The 17,243-nt window shown below is 52.4% G+C and overlaps 1 protein-coding gene across 2 annotated transcripts in view; it reads left to right on the top strand.

Moving 5' to 3' along the window:
- PMEPA1 (prostate transmembrane protein, androgen induced 1) overlaps positions 1-17,243 on the top strand; it is a 63,763-nt gene that overhangs the window by 25,680 nt on the left and 20,840 nt on the right. The window contains exon 1 of one of the 2 annotated variants that reach the window (XM_064382545.1): positions 16,105-16,264. The exons of the other annotated variant lie outside the window; for it this stretch is intronic. The gene's annotated coding sequence lies outside the window, so the exon portion shown is untranslated. Of the gene's footprint in view, positions 1-16,104; positions 16,265-17,243 lie in introns of those variants that run through there. 2 annotated transcript variants of the gene reach the window in all.

Raw genomic sequence — 17,243 nt, 5'->3', positions numbered from 1 at the left:
CGTACAGTCCTATTTTAAGAGCGACCTGGAGGGCAGCCCAATCACAGATGATGGTTTCTAGTTCTCTGGAGCAGCCAGCCCCCTCCCCCCAGCCAGTCCACCAGCAGACCCCAAACCAGACCGATAACTTAGCATTTTCATTTAAGTCCATCTGACAAATCGTTTTAGGCCGAGAAAGCAATACTGCATCTTTAAATGGCTACTTTGTCAGCGCGTCTCTGCGCGCTGTAAAAAGTCCTTTGTTATCTGTGTCTAGACAGCACGCCAGCGGAATATTTGGTCTGTGTGAGGGGAGAGAGATCTGACAAGGTTGAATTCATTTACCGGCTTATTTAAAGCGGGATTTCAAAACACTTGCTCATAAACTGTTTTCGACCCACACTCCCCGGCCTCTTCCTAGCCCACACTGGCTTTTCTTGCTTTTATAATTTTTTCACCTGCTTGGGCAGTTAGCTGGAGGTTGCAGCCGGGTGGGTACCCTGGCGAGGAGAGTGACTGCGGCTTGCAGCTTTTTCTTTTTTTAATTGTCCTCTTTATGACTGTCTAGACGTTCTGCAGATGTACGTTCTCGGGGGAAATGGCTTTTCCCTCTGGTTACAGTACTCGGGAGGGCTGCAGATGGCACGCCGTCCAACCATTTGACCACCCAGCCCCTTCCCCAAATTCCCCTTCAGCCGTTCTTCCTCTCCTGAATTTAAGGCACTTTGCCTCCTGGCAGCGTCTTTGTGTTTATAACACATTTACTTGACTGTGCTAATTTTATCCCATCATCAAAAAAGGAAAAGCGACATTCAGGTTCTCTCCTCTCTGAGGGGTGGGCAGAGACCCCCCAGCTCCTCCCCACAGCTTCCCCCATTTCTTCGTATGGCTCCTCCTTTTGTGGTGGTGGTTTTGTTTTGCGGCATGCCTACATGCCTAGACAACTAAAACACCAGAGGTTGGCTTTTTTAAGGATGAAAATATCAGGGCTACTTGAATGCGTCCGAGGTTTTAGGTCTGCCAAATAGATGCATTAATTAACCTCATTGCCATAGCGACTAGCTCGTTACCGGCGTGAAAAGGGGGCAAGCTGTGGGGTGGAGGGTCCCCCGGGCCCCTCAGGCACCCACCACCCGCCCCACAAGAACTGGTGCTGAGGTCGAATAGGCATTGTTCTGTCAGCGACCAGAAAGTGGGCCCACTTTGCCTCCCTCAGACTTTGCAGTGGGTGGGGGGGGGTGGCTTTCAGAGCCCCCGCTCCTTCTTAGGCGGCCACAAGGCCCAGTGGACTTGGGAAATTCATTTGACCTCCAAGCCAGCTACACGTTCAGGCCAGGAGGGAAGCTGGCTTCAGAGTCCCCTCCAGAGCAAGGGCCGCAGGTCTGAGAGAAGACGCCACCCTGCCCCCTCCCAGCTAGACCCCTAACTCCCCCACCCCCACCCCCACCCCTGAAAACTATTGTCATTACCAGGACCTGCTGCAAAGCCATAAATTTCCACCCACCTCCCCTCCCGCAGCCATCAGTCTGCCCTCTGGTTTTTACTTGGTAGGGGGCACAAAAGGTGGCGAGGGGGTGTCAGGGGTGGGCAGCTGACCAGATGTCTCCTGGGATCCCTAAACTGCATCTAATTTCTGCCAGATGAAGCAAGTCCAACCTATCAGCCTACTTTCCTGGGGTGTTGCAGCGGGGTAGGGCGGCGGGACTTTTCATCCGCAGGAGATAGAGAAGGACATCCCGTGACACTCGGGTTTCTTGGCCAGATCTTTTTATTTCTACTCCCAAAACAGACAGCCCGCAGGCAAGAGTGGTGTGTGGAGCAGCTACTCCCATTGTGCTCTGTCTGCATGGGTTTATGACGGGCTTTGTGCAGGCGGCCGGACAATGTGCTTCGGAGGCCGAGAACCCCGAGAGCTGCTGGGCTCTAGCTCTTTCCTCTTCATGGCAGCCTGGAAGCCTGTAAATTTCCCCGTGGAGGGGGGATGTTGGATGACCGAGCTTGTAATGTTTGAAGTTACACAGTCATTCAGGGGTTTCTTTCTGCTCTCTCATAATTACAGCGTCTTTAAGAAGAAAAATCAAAATGAAGTATTTTCAGGGGAAGGGACTTTTAAAAGAAACACACGCACACACACGCACACACATGCACACACACAGTCCAGAACACCACCACCGAGTTAGTATAGTAATGCAAGTTCACAATGCATACAGAGCCGCTCGCTCCAGGAAGTTCTCAAGCAGGAATGTTCCTGAAGGATGGGCTATTAAATATTGGATCCTGAGGCTGGCAGATGCGTCTGCGCTGTAATTGGGTCTGTCCTGGAGTAATTAAAAGAAAATGATGATATTAACCCAGTCACCAGGCCAGCATGGCGTGGAGAAGAGAATGGCAGCCGTATTGACGTTTCCCTCCGAAACTTGGCCTTTCTCAGCACATCAAAAACGAACCCTTGGCTTGAGTTTAGGGAGCTTTTTTTCTCCTTTGCACTTTTTATAATTGATCAAGTGTCTCCTGGCCTTCTTTTTCTTTTTCTTTTTAAAAAGCAGTGGGTGGGGGCGGTGTCCGTGCCCTCTAACGCAAGCAGCCTCTACCTGCTCAGGGAGATCTGAGCTTGAGGACGTGTGTGGCGCAAATGCCCCAGGAGACTGCGGCGTGAGAGACGACATTGAAAAAGGTCTGGCTTTTAAAGCTCAAAACTAGGAGGCCTGGACTCTCTTTTTTTCTTCTTTTCTGAAGAGTTGGAGAAGCCGGAGTTTCAAGACCATCTTGGTGTGCTGCCTTATTTAGGAGGCGAGTTGCTGCTCATTTGTCAGGCAAAACAGATGTGGTGGGGAGACAACATCTATTTTCATAATTCGAAACAAATCTGGCGAGCCGCCTTCCTTTTCAGCGGGGCCTGCTCATGCAGAAAGCCCAGCTCCCAGGCAGCATCTAGCGGAAATATTTATAGCTCATCCATTGAACTTTCCTTCCTCCAGGAGAAGTTGGTTTCTGCTGGTGATGGGGACACAGACTTGGTAGGGAGTGGGTGCTGTTTCAGGGATTTTTTTTTTTAATCAAAAACTGGAGGAGTGTGGGTCACAGCCAGCAACGCAGCTGTGCCTCTCCCTCTCATGTCCTTTCGTCTTGCAGGTGTCGGGCATTGGCCACGGGAGCCAGCTCTGTTCCGGAGCCTCTTTACTGAGAGGGCAGTTGGCGGCTGACTTTGAAACTCCTCGGGGTGGGCGCTGGGAGCCCAACACTTCAGGGAGACCCAAAATGCTGGCCCTTAGTTGCCAGTGACTCTATGCTTAGCTGTGCAAGGGTAGCAGGCTGTCATTTCACCATTTTATGGATGAAACCACCGAGGCTTAGAGAACAGCTTGCCCAAGGTCACGCAAGGGACGGTTGGTGGAGCTGGTTCCCTGCTCTGAGCACCATTCACACTCAGCTCAAGCCTTCAGTCCTACCAGGAGCCTTTGCCATGCCGTCACCTCCCATCAAAGGTAGCCGTGTCTGTCTGTGTATAATAGTGACGTAAGGAAGGAAGACAGACCAGGGGTTTGGGCGTGTCAGCCATCGCCTGTGCATTTACCCTGTAGCTGAGCTCCTTCCCTGTGCCACTGGAGATGGGAGGACCTGGTGAATGGAACAGGCCTGAGCCTGCCCTCAGGGAGCTCCTGTCTGGTGCAGGCGGGAAAGAGAGTCAGATACTGAACAGAGGAGGAGATTTGACAGGTTACATGACTGTGCTTGGGGGCTGCTTTACTGGAGGTCTGAGGGTCTCTCAGCAGGGCTGACCTTTTGCTGAGAATTGAGGGATGAGAAGGGTCAGCAGTGGGAAGATCTTGCTGGGAGGGTACCTCAGGCAGAGAGGAGAAGCTGGGAGGGTGGGGTCTGCTAAGATAGGTGTGGTGGCCATGCCCAGTTCCCAGCTGGCTGTGTTGCCTTGAGGGGAAACTGACCAGGTTTCAGTTCCCTTTTCTGTAAAATGAGGGGTGACTAAAAAGTACACCAGCTTCTGATTCTGGGAAAACCACAGAGCATGGAGTTTTGTAAGGTGTTGCTAGTAGGGGAAGCGGTGGAGGGATATGGAGAGCTCCATTATTTCTTACAAAATTGAATGTGAAACTACAATGGTCACTAAATTAAAAAGTTGGTTATTTTAAGCAGTGAAAGGTCTGGGAGGGCCCTTCCCTCTCGATGCTGGGACCACCCTAGTCCGAGGCAGCGCTGCACCATCCTCATGGGCGTCTCGGGAGGGAACACCCTAGAGAAGTCCCTCGCTGTCACCTGCAGATGGTAGAAGTGGGACTGGCTTCGGAGCAGCCCCCGGTTGCCTAGCACAGGGCTCCCTCCCTGGCAGGAAGGAGGCCCATGCAGGGTGAAGGTGCCCTCAGGAGCTCAGGCAGGCAGCAGGTTTGGAGGCGCAGGGGTTCCCAGTGGCAGCGATGGAGGTGGGGGTTTCTCACTCCCCCCTCCCGTGATTCCACACAAGTGGATGACGCGTGCCTCACACCTGCCCCACCGGCACTCAGGCAGGCGGTCAGGAATAACACTGGGCTCTGTCCCTGGTAGCACCCGGGGTAGATGAATGGGGACTCCCTTGTCACCTGAACAAGCAGCAATAGAGATCGCCCTTTGGAGCTCACAGCCAGTCAGAGCACAACTCCGAAATTCAGAGGCCGCCCAGAGCCATTCCAGGCCTTTATAAAGACTGAATGAAGGCCCGTGATCCCTTAGAGGCCCTTTTAGGGTGTCCTGTGCATTTGGGTAAAAAGACGCTTCAGTGACTGCCCTTTGTGCAAAAGGTGGAAGCTAGAGTTGTGCTAGACTCCAGTTTTCCTGCAGATGGACATTCTTAGAACTCCTTCCCTCCCTTTCTCACTGACCTGGCCCCAACCAGTACGATCATTTTCATTCTCCTGCCTCCAGAGAGGGACCTGTGAAGCTATGCTTACGTCCTCACGCGGACTGCTCTCCACCACTTTCCCTCACTCGTGTATTCATTTCACAAGCATTTACAAAACGCCTCCTGTGTGTCTGGCACGGTGGTCTGTGCCAGAGTGCCTTGATCGGTGATCAAGGTAGTCGCGGCTCCAACCTTCAGAAATGTACGATCCAAGTGTGAAATGAGCAAGTGCCCTTTCCTAAGCGTTTGCTTTCAAAGCAGATTTTTTTTAGAGTAACTTGTTGTTATTCTTTAAACTGATTGTGTGTGATTTAAGTCCCTGCTGCTGTCTTCATATTGAGGCCTAATTAGGAATCAGCTGTTGCCTGGTTAATGTTTATTGAGCAGGCACTATGCACTCGGCACTGGGCCTCAGATACCCACTATTGTCTAATTTAATCCAGAGTTTCTTGACCTTGGCACTGACATTTGGGCTGGATAATTCTTTTCTGTGGGGGGCTTTCCTGTGTGTGGCAGTGTGGATGTTTAGCCACTTCCCCTCACCCACTGGATGCCAGTAACACCCCCTCCCAGTTGTGGCAACCACAAATGTTTCCAGACATGGCCAGATGTCCCCTGGGGGCAGAAGCATCTCCGGTATAAGAACCACACCTTACCCCAGCAGCTGCCCTTGAGTCCCAGTCCCTTCATCTGCGGAATGCGGGCGATGACGGGCGTCCCCAAAGCGGCTCCTTGGGAGCCTTGAATGAAATAATGCACTTAAAGCGCTTAGCATGACCCGACTGAAGATGGAGTGGCCGCAGCTCTCCCCGAAGGCGTGTCTGAGTGTCTGACTGGCAGCGGTCATTTTTATCATCCTCTCATCCCCCCACAGTTCACTGGGGCTTGCAGTCCTAGCCAGTCTCCATGCCACAAGCCAGGCTCACCTTGCAAAGATGGGCAAGGGCACAGCCATTATGCCCCTCACTCCCACCGGGGATGCCAGCGTGGACAGCCTGTACCCAAGGAACTGGAAGTCATAGGCTCCAGCCCTAGCCAGCTTTTGCTTGGTTGCTGTGTCTCTGGGCAACTCCCTTCCCCGCCCCGGCCCCATCCTTTTCTCATCTGACCCATTTCAGGGGCTTCTAAGCCACTCTCCCTGCTAGAGACTCAGTATCTAAGAGGGTGGCTTTTTTCCTAAGGTTTTCCCCTGGGTCACTCACAATTCTGATCACTTAGGGATCTCTGAGCTGCTCACAGTGCCAGGCGACCTCCCCCTTCCACTGTAAGCAATTCACCTGTTTGGCTCTAGCAGTTGCTTTTACATTTTGGGCTTCATAATTGAACTAGTGGTCCCTCCACTGAGGGAGCGAACGGTTGGTTGGGATCTGTTCATCCATAGTGGGGCGCTTGTAAGTCCATTCGCCGCAGGTCCCAAACTCACCACTGAACGATGTGGATTTCGACCTGTGTGCTTCCCGCGTTGTCTGAAAGGAGCTTCCCCAGCAGTTCTGATGTGTGCCATGTTTGGAAAATCACGCTGGAAAATGATACCTGAATCGTTTCAGGTTCACATTGTCTGTGCTGTCTTTGCCCCAGTACACACACAGCCACCCACAGGAAATCTCCATGCAGCTTTGCCAAGCCCCAAAGCAGCTACCTCCTCATGGCATCTTCACACTTGCCCCGGAAGGTAGGCTTTCTTGCCCTTGAATGAGACCAAGGTTCCTACCTCAGGGCATTTGCGCTTGCCGTCGTTCAGCCAGGAGTGTTCTTTCGCCAGCTCCCCTCATCTTTCAGGTCTCAGCTGAAAAGCCACCTCCTCCAAAAGGCTGTCCCTAACCAGATCGGCTAAGGAGGTCCCCCCTCCCAGGTGCTCATTATCACAGACCCGCTCTAGTTCTGTTTCACGTTCTGGAGAATACAGGAGGACTCCTCTTCAAAGACACTCGTGTCATTCAGGGACCCCTGCAGTTCCCGGCTCTTCTGTACCTGAAGTGTTCGCTGGAAGAGAAGTTTGCCGTTTTTCCTGAGCATACATTGATACTTTACAGTGACACTTTCTCTTGGGGATATAGTGGTACTTTGGGACATCCTATTGGGAGTATTTGACTTTACTGGGCAGGCAGTGACACTTTACACCGGGGAAATCCAAGCTGCCCTCCCTCCCCTGGCTCCTGTCACCTTTAAGAAAGAGGTTGGAGGTTCCGTGCTTATTACTTGTGGGCAGACAAGAGGAGCCAGTGCTTCCAGGTTAGTTAAAATCTCCTTTCCTCGTTTCTAAATTTTAAATGACGTGTTTAGAATTTAATCTTCGAACCTGGGAGCCAGACCTGCAAGCTGAGAGATGACAGCCGAGAGATAGTTTCATGTGGCTGCAGCAGCCAGATGGCAGGTGCTGTGAGCGGGAGGCGAGGGAGGCTGGAGAGAGGGAAGCGGCTTCTGTTTCGACTCTTACCTCCTGCTGCAGGAAACCACCCTCCCACTGCCAGGCCTGGGCCCGGCCCTAAGGACCGCTTATGGCTGCTGGCCCCAGCCTGTGCCAGTGTGATCCTAGTGACGCTGAGGGACAGGGCACTCCCAGACCGTTCACTTGTTTTCAGAAAACTTTTTATTTTGAGTTAATTGTTTGTTAGCATGTGGTTGTAAAAAACAATGTGGAGAGGTGCTATGTAGACATCCTCCAGCTTCCCCCCAATGGTGCCGTCTTACATAACTGTGTAAGTGCCAGCACCAGCGTTGACGTTTGTCACAAACCATCAACTTAATTCACATTTCTCCAGTTTTGCACGCACTCCTTCGAGTGTGTGTGTGTTTCATTCAATGCAGTTTCAACGCATGCATAGATTTGTGTAACCGCCAGTCAAGACACAACAGTCCCATCACAAAAAACTCTCATTCTACCCTTTTATAACTATATCCATTCTCTTACCCATGAAACCACTCATCTCTTCTCCATTTTTATAATACTGTCATTTCAAGTGTGTCATAGAAATGGAGTCATACACTGTGTAGCCTTTTGAGATTGGCTTTTTTTACTTAACATAATTCCCTGAAGACGTCTCGAGGTCGCCATAGGTATCAGTATTTCTCCTTGTTGCTGTGTAGTATTCCAAGGTAGGAATGCACCGTGGTTAGCTTAACTATTCCCCCGTTGAGGGACATCTGGATTGCTTCCAGTTTTTCTGTTTTTGCTATGAAAAGTAAAGCTGCTGTGAACACTCCTGCACAGGTTTTTGTGTGAACATTAAGTCATCATTTCTCTGGAATAAATGCCCGGGAGTGCAGTTGCTGAGTCGGAGAGTAGCTGCAGTTTGGTTTTTGAAAGATCCTTCGGTTTCGGTCCACCCCCATGCCCTCCGCTGGTCTCTGGCTTTGGTGGGGAGATGTGAGTGCTGGGGAATGGAGGCTGTGCGTGGATTTCTTCCTCCTTCACGTATTAATCGAGGGCCACTTACTGTGTTGGGTTTGATGTTAGCCCTCATGGGTACAGTGCAAGGATGAATAAGGGTCATCGAGGCGCTTTCTTGCTGGTGAGGTGCACTTGATAACGAAGAAGCAAGCACTTCTAAAGAAGCTGTTTCTCATAGCAGCCAACATGCACTCTGCTTCCTACACCCCAGGTGCTTCCTGGGTTCTTTACGATCCTCGAACACCCAATGAGATAGGGCCATCGTTCATTCCATGGTACAGACAAGGAAGCAGAGACACACAGCTGCTCCCACAGCCAGGATAACCCATGCTCCTGATCACACCCTGCACTGCCCCTCGTGACCAAGATAGGCACCAGGCGATGCTGAGTGAGAGAAGAGGTGAGAGTGCATTTGGGATGACAGACCCAGGGAAAGTCTTCCCGCAGACAAAACTGTATGTGCAAAGGCCCTGGGGTGGGAGCAGGCAAAAGGCCAGGCTAGCTGGCGCGTGGTGATCGAGGAAGGAGATGGGAGGTGCAGTGGTGAGGCTGAGTGAGCCTCACAGGGTTTTAACCTGAGCATGGTGCGGGAAATCAGAGACTGGATTTTGTTTTTGAGACGAAGTCCTGCTCTGTTGCCCAGGCTGGAGTGCAGTGGCACGATCTTAGCTCACTGCAACCTCCACCTCCTTCAAGAACCTTCAGGGTTCAAGATATTATCCTGCCTCAGCCTCCCAAGTAGCTGGGATACAGGCACCCACCATGTAGCCCAGCAATATTTTTTTTTTTAGTAGAGACAGGGTTTTGCCACGTTGGCCAGGCTGGTCTCAAACTCCTGACCTCAAGTCATCCGCCTGCCTTGGCCTCCCAAAGTGCTGGGATTGCAGGCGTGAGCCACCACACCCGACCGAGACTGGATTTTTTTTTAAAGATTGCTCTGGCTGCAGGTTGCAGAATAGACTGGGGGTGTGTTTGCAAAGGAGGAAGTAGGGAGACAAGGAGGCCATGTGGACAAACCTTCTGCTCTTGACGGATGAGCCCCAGGTTCCCTCTCCTCCCCCTGTGGGTGCTCAGCAATGCAGGGAGGCATCTCCTCGTGGAGGGACCCAGCTCAGAGTGGCTCTCCCGGAGCTCCACCCCTCACAGGCAGGAGAGCTGATCCTCAGCCAGTCCTCCCCTTGAGCCTCTACAGCTGGACCACGAGCTCCCATCTAGGTCTTCCGATGAATTTTTCTTGTTTCTGGAGTTTCCTCAGGGTTTCTCTTTCTTCCTCTCTCCGTGCCAGTGCTGATTCTATAAATTGAATTTACCTGCTCAATATGAGTCACTCCAGGTCATGAATTAACATGCACCTGACATGCTTGATGCATTCACCATGCTCTTCTGGTCAGGCGAGGACACCTGCATTGCCGTGTAATGATGGTCGCCATTTATTACGCACTTGCTGTGTACCAGCTAGTGTTCAGAGAGCTGGTGCCTATGTCACTGTTCGCTTCGCCCTTAAGCAGTCCTGTGAGGCTGGTACTGTTGTTAATTAGTGCCTTACTATAAAGAAGCGAGGCAAAGGGCCTGGTCACTGCAGACACCACACGGATAGGAGGTGGCTGCATCTGGATTTGAATCCAGAGCCGGGCCGCCTGCCTTCCACAGTTTTGCTGTGCCCCCATCTCAATGCTTAGAGAAAAGATGCCTCCAGAAGCTTCCCCTGCTCCCTTCGCAGAACAGTTGGTCAGAACCTCGTCTTTCCAGAATTCGGGATTTTCTGCTTCTGGAAGATGCTGCTTTGAAAGGAAGTGATAGCAGGGGCTGGAATAGCCTCGCCCGTGGGGCGGGGACAGGGAGAGGCGGCTGGTGGCTGGGAGGCTTAGAACTTCCTTCTTGTAATCTGTTTTTCATGTTGCCTGAAAAAGAAAGAGGAAGAGACTCATACAGATGGAGACTCAGGGAAAGATTCAACAGATTTAGACCCCAAACACACCGGAGACAGACAGACAGGCAGACAGATGCCTCAGAGGGAAGGGCACACCTCAAACAATCAAAGGTGGGAGGTGGACACACTGACACTCTCCGACACACGTTTGCTGCCCCAGAGTCCCCTCTCTAGCGAGATCTCCCTTCCCACCTGAGCCCCTCCTCTCCTCGGGCTGCGGCCAGGCTCAGTGGTCCCTTCAGCAGCCGACCGTCAGTGTAACCAGCAGCATTTCCTAGACTCTCCCTCCCAAAATTGGAAAACACTTGTAGCAAGGAATGCCTCACCTGTGGCCCAGGGGCCTTCCAGGACCTCTGATCCAGCCGCCATGCATCATGACACAGCTCTTGATGGCAGTGACCGTCCAGCTCGGTCAGGATCCTGACGCACTCAGGTCTTTGCCTTTTGCTGCTTCCGAGGGGTCGGAGGAGGTGAGGATATCGCTGTCGGTGGAGGGACTGGGGCTGCTGGAGGCTGCTTTTCAGGGTGGGTGCTTTGTTTTGAGTTTGTATTCCACTCTTGTGACTAGGGAGAATGGCGGTCACAGCACCAGGCTCTGTGTCCCAGACACAGGGAAAGTCTGACCCTGTCACCCGAACTTTTGTGACTTTTCTGGGGGGCACACTGTTGCACCTCCCTGAGCCTCAGATTCCTCATCCTGAAAATGGGATGATAATAAGACAAGCGTACTTCGTGGGAAGCTGCTGAGAAAATTAACGAGATGACGGAAAGCCCTTCATACGGGGCATGAAGCACAGCAGGAGTTCAGGGCGCCGAACTGCAGGTTCACTGTGGTCAGAACGGCTTTAGAAGATTCCAAGCCATTCCTCATATGTCCACATTCGTCTGTCTAGATATAAGTCCAGTCTGACTTCTGGGGTACAGGTTCAAATTGCTTTGCCCCAAAGAGGGCAGATCATAGTAGGATTTGCGTGCCCCAGCTCCCGGGGCCTGGCCTCAGTCGTCATGAATTCTCAGCACTTGTGCAGGGCCTGGCATATAGCAGAGGCACGATAAATCTATGCACTGCCTCAGTGAGTGAATAGGAAGGGAAAAGCCCTGAGGATAGATTTAGATGACAGAAGAAAATGTCTTTCATGGAAAATAAAATCAGACACCCCCGGGCATCCCTGCATGGAGACAGAGGGCAGGTTGCTGATATTCTGTCCCAAAGGGGTGCAGCTGGGATTCTGTAGGTCCATCGTCCAGGGCAGGGGTCCTGCCTCCACACCTTGCAATTCATTTCCCTCCATTCAGCCCCCTCTGTCTGTCTACACAAGGTATACTATTCTGCTCAGGCCACTGTAATAAAATAACCCCGGACTGTATGGCTTAGACAATAGACACTTGTTTTCCTGCAGCTCTGGAGGCTGGGAAGTCCCAGATCAAGGGACCAGCAAGTGTAGGTTCTGGTGAGGGCTGCTTTGTGACTTTAGATGGCCACCTCCTGGCTGCGTCCTCACCTGGCCTTTCCTTGGGGCCAGCACATGGAGGGAGTGGGGAGAGAACGAGCTCTCTCCTGTTTCTTTTTATCAGGTCACTAATCCTGTTGGATCAGGGCCCCACCCTTATGACCTCTTTTAACCTTAATTACTTCCTTAGAGACAGTAATTCAAATGCAGCCACACCAGGGGTCGGAGCTTCAACATATGATGTTGGAGGGCACAGAGGTCTGTAGCACAAGCTCCTTTGCTTTCTGCTCCAAACAGAGGGTTCATGAAGGAAGGTGGAAATGGCCATCTCTATAATGTTACTGTTAGCAACAACCCAAGAGTGGCTACCACTTGCTGGGCTTTGGGAGAGGCATTTACCATGGAACTGTCATGTTGATTGCATGAGTGAGGCCCCATTTGCTCATGAGGGCTGAAGGTGGGAAAACAAGCCCAGAGAGAGGAGGGTAGCACTCAGGTAGCAGGTAGCAGGGTCCAACGGGGGTGCAGGTGTGTGCCACAGCCAGCCCACACCTTGAGCCCTTGCACTGCTCTGGACGTCGCTTGGCTGATCGTGTTGACCGGCTGTGGGTCTCTTTGCTGCCTGTGGACCAGGTGTCAGGGACACTGGTGAAGGGACACTCATGATGGGACACTCTCTTCCTTGTAGCTGGGAGTCCCACATGGTGGTGGCCTATGCTTGACACCACAGTAGTTACTATTACTATGCAGGATGTGGCAATTCTCGGGCAACCAGGCCTGGGCTTTGAGGGTTAAAGAGGAGTCTACCAGTTAGAGGCCAGACCGAAGTGCTCCTGCGTGCCAGGCTCGTGCCAGCTTTGAGGAGGCTGCAGGATGAGGCGGTTGCATCTGACAGAGTGGCCAGACCAATGATGGCAGCAAGACATAGACCGAGGAAAGGCTAAGTCATGACTTAGACATTTTCTTAGAAGTCATAGCAGATGTCTTGGGTGGTATTTACAAAATTAACCACCACATGGGAGAGTTTAAAACTGCCAGAGACAGCCAGAGAAGGAAGTGACTGCAGGGGCTGGGCCGTTGGAAATGGGGTAGGTGCAGGCCACTGAGAATGGGCAGCACGAGGGGGGCAGGCACCCCAGGCAGGTGTGCCAGGCTGGGCAAAGATGTGGTGCCAGGAAAGCACCCTGGCTTCTGCTCCCAGGGTGGCCAGGGTGCTGGCGGCTGAGAGGCATGGCCCACAATCAGGGGCGATTGGTGATAAAGTCGGGGTGAGGGGCCCAGGAGAGCTGGCATGTTGGACCCAGCAAGCAGCCCTCTTACTGGCAGCTGATACTTACTGCCCACCTAAGTATGCACCAGGTGCTGTTCATTGCACTTAGTGGCTGTTCACTCCGCTGCATCCACACGGCAGCTCATGCAGTGGGTGCTAGTGGTGTTCCGCTTTTCCAGATGTGGAAACTGAGGCACGGAGAATGAATGAATGACTTCCTGATGTCCCATGTTTGGCCTTGGGGAGAGCTGGGGGTTGGATGCAGGCAGGCCAGCGCCAGGGCTCCTGCTAACCACTAAGCTGCTCCCCTCCGAGTATTTACTGAATTGGATTCAACTCAGAACCCGATGGTGCAAGGGGCCTGTTGAGACCCTCACAGCTTCCTGCAGCCTCTCTGACGTCCGACCTTGGCCATCCGCCCACCTCCCTGCCTCTCCCCCAGGGGAGAACAAGAATAGCTGGGCCCCTCTTGCTCCTGAAAGGCAGAGCCACCCCTGGATAGCGCTGAGACCCCTCCAGAGGGTGCTCGTTGCCGGCTGACCCTTAGAGGCTCTCCAGCACGCGGCGGGCATCAATGAGGCCCCGGGGATTGAATGAGGCACTATTGAGAAGTGGCTAAATACCGGCCGCATTGTGCCACCCGATTCACGGCCTCGCTTTTTGTCCAAGAGGCTTGGAAACGGAGCCCCGGTTCACTTCTCCTCCCCCGGGCGCCGCCCGCCGTCCTGGTTCATGTCAGGAAACACCAGGCTCTTGAAAATCAGTAATTGAGAGAAACATCTGCTGGTTACCAAGGAGCATGAGGTGCTTGCCGAGTGGCGAGGGCATGCGTGCGTCACTGTCGGCCGGCACTTGGAAACACACATGTGAGCGCATGCAGGCACACACGTGCACGGGCGAGAGTCTTTTGGGTATGTTATTAAGATTTTAAAAATTAAAATTGTCATATCTGTGCTAAAACTGCAAACAATTTATGAACACAAAAAAAGTAAAAGGAATAGCTCCCCTCATCTAGAAGTAGCCATCTTGAACAATTTAATTTTTAATCCTCGCATTTGTTATAAAAACGGATCCATGTTTTATTTACCGTTCCAGTTTCATTATTTCTGCCCCACAATAATTGCTAACATCCATCCATCGTGAGACTGAATTGGTTTCAATTCCCAGGAGCTGGATGGTGGACTGGGCAATGTCTGCAGACACGTTTGAGTGTCGCATGGGGAGGTGATGGTGCTTCTGGCCTCTAGTGGGCAGAGTCCAGGGTTGCCGCTGAACACCCTGCTACGTGGGGTGGCCCCACAATAGAGATGACCCAGCTCTGGACTCAGTGTCCCCTGCTCAGAGCTGAGCGTAGATTTATGTCATCTGTTTTAATGGCCTCATTATCCCGGTATGTTTGGTGGCATTTAGATGGTCTCTAGTTGTTCATTAAAAAAACATGCCAGTCGGGCCCGGTGGCTCATGCCTGTAATCCCAGCACTTTGGGAGGCCAAGACGGGAGGATCACGAGGTCAAGAGATCGAGACCATCCGGTCAACATGGTGAAAACCCCGTCTCTACTAAAAATACAAAAATTAGCTGGGTGTGGTGGTGCGCACCTGTAGTCCCAGCTACTCGGAGGCTGAGGCAGGAGAATCACTTGGACCTGGGAGGCAGGGGTTGCAGTGAGCCGAGATCACGCCACTGCAGTCCAGCCTGACAACAGAGAGAGACTCCGTCTAAAAAAAAAAACAACCCATGCAGTGATATTCTCATTTATATATATATATGAGCGAGGATGTGTGTGTGTATGTGTGTGTGTTTTGTGTATATCTGTATGTATGTTTTGGGCTGTGAATTTTTCCATTAGATGTGATTCTGGAGGTTGAACTTGCTGGGTTGAAAGGTCAAGTCATGTGTAATGTTGACAGGCACTGCTCAATGCCCTCCGAGAAGACTGTGGCCGTCAGCACCACAGACTCCCTCACCCACACCCACCCACTCCCCATTTGTCCTCCGCTCTCCTCAATTAACAAATGCATTTGGTTTATTTTAAATAACTTTCACGTGCTATGCACTTCCAAAGTGTCCGTTAACAGAGGCTGCTCGCTCTCCGTGAATTTGCTCCCTTCTGCCAATGACTCGAACGTTGATTGATACTTTGCTGACAGTGGATGCTTAAAGGTGCTCGATGTCAGTGACAATAGAAACAAAAATTCCACCAGTTCTTTCCATTTGATCATAGCAAGAAAGATAAAAAGCACAGCTTTGTCTTTTCTTATTGGAGGAGAATTCTGAAATCATCAGGTTCTAAAATGATTCTAGAGGTTATTCACTTTCCTGTTCCCTGAACGCACTTTCAGACCCAGGGCTCACCCACGGCCACAGGTGCAGCCACCTCCGGGTCCACCTCCTGCAAGATGACTGGGGACACTGGTTGGGGGTTGCAGGGTGGCAGGGGAAGGACATGTGTCTCTGTGTTGCTTGGGAACTCCCGAAGCCTCAGAAATGAAGGGGGTTCTGCCCAGTTCTCCCTGGGTGGTATAAAAAGCAGCTCGGCCAGGCACGGTGGCTCACGCCTATAATCCCAGGCCTTTGGGAGGCCAAGGCAGGTGGATCTCTTGAGGTCGGGAGTTCGAGACCAGCCTGACCAACATGGAGAAACCCTGACTCTACCAAAAATACAAAATTAGCTGGGTGTGGTGGCACATGCCTGTAATCCCAGCTACTCGGGAGGCTGAGGCAGGAGAATTGCATGAACCTGGGAGGTGGAGGTTGCAGTGAGCTGATATTGTGTCATTGCAGTCCAGCCTGGGCAAAACTCCATCTCAAAAAAAAAAAAAAAAAGCAGCTCACCCCTAACCTGAGTGGCAAACTAGCACAAGGTACCATTAACAGAGAAGCACACACAGGCCAGGCATGTGCCATTCGTTGCTCTCTAAGTCTCTCTTGGGTCTGTGCTGGCTGGGGACGGAGTACAACGCTGAGTCAGGCGCACCTGTCCTGAGAGGCTCAGGCCAGAGGGCGGGGTGCCGAGTGGGAGTTAGTGTGGGAACCTGGAGGGGGAGGACCAAGCCCAAGGGAAGTGCAGGTGCACATGTGACCTGAGATTGGAGGCAGGCCAGGCATGTTAGTCTCAATCCTGGCACCCAGGAGGGAGGGAGAGTGGAGGGGTGGAGGAAAGGCTGTGGTGAGTCGGCCAGGTGAGGGAGGGAAAGGTGGAAGTGGCCTCTAGACAGTGGGCATGAGTGTGGATCGTGGGGCTCGAGGCAGGGTAGTGAGACAGCGCCCTCAGAACCACCGTCTGCCATCGCATTTGCTGGCTGCATTACGGAGGCCCAGAGGGGACACCTTTCTCTCTGGAGTGGCCCAGGTAAGGAGAGGCAGTAGACCATTGGGTGTCACAGGGCAGTCTGTATGCCTGGATCCATGTACTGCCACCCCACACCACCCCTACCTCCAGGCCGGGAGAGGGAAGGCCCGGGGAGCCTGGATGTCACCTTGGGGCCTTAGCCGGGGGCATGGGGAGGGCTGGTCAGGTGCCCTCCCAGCCCCACCCATTCCCAGTTCAGTATCTGCTCCTAGGGCCAGGCAGAGGGGGTCCGGCTTCCCACCCTGATTCCGAGCCCCTCCCGCAGCGGCCCTCATCAGCCCAGGTGACAGCACCTGGCAGAGACCACCTGGGAAACCTCATTACGGGAGCAGCTGTCTGTTTTGGATACTGACAGATGCTTCTTAACATCTTTTTTTCCCTCTTTTACTATAAATCTAATTGTATGCACCCCAGAGTGCTGAGATTGCAGAAGTGTGTTACGTGGAAGGGGACATCCCTGCCGTCTCTGGTCCCTTCTCGAGGGACCCACAGCTGGCAGTTTCATGTGTGCCCTGCTGGTCCCTGGTTAAGCAGACGCAGAGAGACACTCATAAATATAGGTGTGCATCAGAAGATTTCACCTGTGTTTTAAAAAATATATTTGTTGTTCTTTTTTAACCCAGTTTGGGCTCATCCTGTGAGGACGCAGATCGACCGGTGGCTGTGCCTCGGGGTGGTGTCAGCCCTGCCGGGGACATTTCAGTGGTTCTCAGTTGATTGTGACCTTTTGTGCAGACCTGCAGGGGGCCTTCTTGCACCCTCACCTGTGTACACCGGAATAAATGTGCTTTGGCTGGGTGTGGTGGCTCATGCCTGTAATCTCAGCATTTTTGGAGGCTGAGGCAGGTGGATCACTTGAGGTCAGGAGTTTGAGACCAGCCTGGCCAAGAAGGTGAAACCCCGCCTTTACTAAAAATACAAACATTAACTGGGCATGGTGGCGGGCACCTGTCGTCCCAGGGAGGTTGCGGCACAAGAA

This window comes from Aotus nancymaae, unplaced genomic scaffold, assembly GCF_030222135.1.
Source record: "Aotus nancymaae isolate 86718 unplaced genomic scaffold, 86718_ANA_hifiasm-v0.15.2.pri h1tg000029l, whole genome shotgun sequence".
In the NCBI taxonomy this organism is placed as follows: Eukaryota; Metazoa; Chordata; class Mammalia; order Primates; family Aotidae; genus Aotus; species Aotus nancymaae.
This window is presented reverse-complemented; position numbering and strand designations above follow the sequence as displayed.